Source organism: Styela clava, chromosome 11 (assembly GCF_964204865.1).
Source record: "Styela clava chromosome 11, kaStyClav1.hap1.2, whole genome shotgun sequence".
Classification (NCBI taxonomy): domain Eukaryota; kingdom Metazoa; phylum Chordata; class Ascidiacea; order Stolidobranchia; family Styelidae; genus Styela; species Styela clava.
In genome coordinates, this window is record NC_135260.1 from 18,245,001 (window position 1) to 18,247,500 (window position 2,500).

The 2,500-nt window shown below is 53.4% G+C and overlaps 1 non-coding gene across 1 annotated transcript in view; it reads right to left on the bottom strand.

The window, feature by feature from the left end:
- LOC144430253 (small subunit ribosomal RNA) overlaps positions 1-1,557 on the bottom strand; it is a 1,810-nt gene extending 253 nt beyond the window's left edge. Inside the window, exon 1 of the ribosomal RNA XR_013479408.1 lies at positions 1-1,557. This exon is cut by the window's left edge and continues 253 nt beyond it. This is a non-coding gene — a ribosomal RNA (small subunit ribosomal RNA).
- Positions 1,558-2,500: the final 943 nt, after the last annotated feature.

The window sequence follows — 2,500 nt, forward strand, 5'->3', positions numbered from 1 at the left end:
AGTCCCTATCCCAATCACGAATGAGGTTCAACGGGTTACCCGGACCTTTCGGCCTAGGTTAGACACTCGCTGCTTCACTCAGTGTAGCGCGCGTGCGGCCCCGGACATCTAAGGGCATCACAGACCTGTTATTGCTCAATCTCGTGTGGCTAAACGCCACTAGTCCCTCTAAAAAGTTAGACGCCGACCGAGAAGGTCGCGTAACTATTTAGCATGCCAGAGTCTCGTTCGTTATCGGAATTAACCAGACAAATCGCTCCACCAACTAAGAACGGCCATGCACCACCACCCACAGAATCAAGAAAGAGCTCTCAATCTGTCAATCCTACCTGTGTCCGGGCCGGGTGAGTTTCCCCGTGTTGAGTCAAATTAAGCCGCAGGCTCCACTCCTGGTGGTGCCCTTCCGTCAATTCCTTTAAGTTTCAGCTTTGCAACCATACTTCCCCCGGAACCCAAAGACTTTGGTTTCCCGGAAGCTGCCGGAAAGGTCGTCATGGTAACGCCTCCCGATCGCTAGTTGGCATCGTTTATAGTCAGAACTAGGACGGTATCTGATCGTCTTCGAACCTCTGACTTTCGCTCTTGATTAAAGAAAACATTCTTGGCGAATGCTTTCGCAGTAGTTCGTCTTCCGCCGATCCAAGAATTTCACCTCTAACGGCAGAGTACGGACGCCCCCGTCTGTCCCTCTTAATCATTACCTCGTGCTCCGAAAACCAACAAAATAGAACCGAGGTCCTATTCCATTATTCCATGCAACACTATGCAGGCGAACAGCCTGCTTTGAACACTCTAATTTTTTCAAAGTAAACTTATCGGCCACCGCCGACACTCAGTCAAGAGCACCGACGGAGAACCGAAGGTGAGGCGAACGCAACCAGTGACACGCCTTGCGACGGACCGGCGGCGCTCGCCCAAAATCCAACTACGAGCTTTTCAACCGCAACAACTTTAGCATACACTGTTGGAGCTGGAATTACCGCGGCTGCTGGCACCAGACTTGCCCTCCAATGGATACTCGTTAAGAGTTTTAGGATGTACTCATTCCAATTACAGGGCCTCGTTAGAGTCCTGTATTGTTATTTTTCGTCACTACCTCCCCGTGTCGGGAATGGGTAATTTGCGCGCCTGCTGCCTTCCTTGGATGTGGTAGCCGTTTCTCAGGCTCCCTCTCCGGAATCGAACCCTGATTCCCCGTTACCCGTTATCACAAAGGTAGGCACGTAGCGTACCTTCGACAGTTGATAGGGCAGACACTTGAATGATACGTCGTCGGTGCAGAGACCGTACGATCCGCGTGGTTATCCAGAGTCATCAAACGTCACAGGACGAACCCGGTCGGTTTTGATCTGATAAAAGCGCGCCTCCCGAAGTCGGCGCTTAATGCATGTATTAGCTCTAGAATTACCACAGTTATCCACTTCGCTTACGAGACCAAATAAACCAAGACTGATTTAATGAGCCATTCGCAGTTTCGCTTTACGAGAACTCGTACTTGCACCTGCATGGCTTAATCTTTGAGACAAGCATATCACTACTGGCAGGATCAACCAGATAGCTGCGACAGCTGCGCTCGGCCCTTGCTGGGCCGCCCGGCGCGTGCTCGTCGCATTCGTTTAAGACCGAGGCGATCGCCTGCGGCCGTACTCAGCTTCGACAGTCGCTGGCCGCGACGTCCACGCTCTCGCCGGCAGTGCCAGGCGGAGCGATTTGCGTTTTTTCTTTGCTCGCCCTCTCTCGGGCTCGATCCATTCAGTTTCGCACAAACAAGAGCTCTGCCGGCCGCCTGCAGCGGTGCCTAAAACCCGGGCATAACAATGCGACCGTTCTGCTAGGCCGACAAGCGCTCAAGCCAGACGCTCGATCGAACGCCCCCTACATATTAGTCGAGACAACGGCTCGCTCATTAGCATCGCGTTTGTACTTCAACTTTTTTTGGCTCGGCTTCTTTCGACGCCGATGCCGGCGACGCAGCACTCTCTCGCCCGCCAGCCACCGAGAAAAGGGTGCGCTCCGACCGGCCCCGCACCGCTCTTTCTTGGCTCATTCGAGTTTACTGTCTTTCGCTCTAACATGCCTTACCTAGGGTTAGGTTAGTATGCTTGCACGTTTGTACTTTAACTTTTTTCGGCTCGGCTTCTTTCGACGCCGTTGCCGGCGACGCAGCACTCTCTCGCCCGCCAGCCACCGAGAAAAGGGTGCGCTCCGACCGGCCCCGCACCGCTCTTTCTTGGCTCATTCGAAATTACTGTCTTTCGCTCTGACATGCCTTACCTAGGGTTAGGCTAGTATGCTTGCACGTTTGTACTTTAACTTTTTTCGGCTCGGCTTCTTTCGACGCCGATGCCGGCGACGCAGCACTCTCTCGCCCGCCAGCCACCGAGAAAAGGGTGCGCTCCGACCGGCCCCGCACCGCTCTTTCTTGGCTCATTCGAAATTACTGTCTTTCGCTCTGACATGCCTTACCTAGGGTTAGGTTAGTATGCTTGCACGTTTGTAC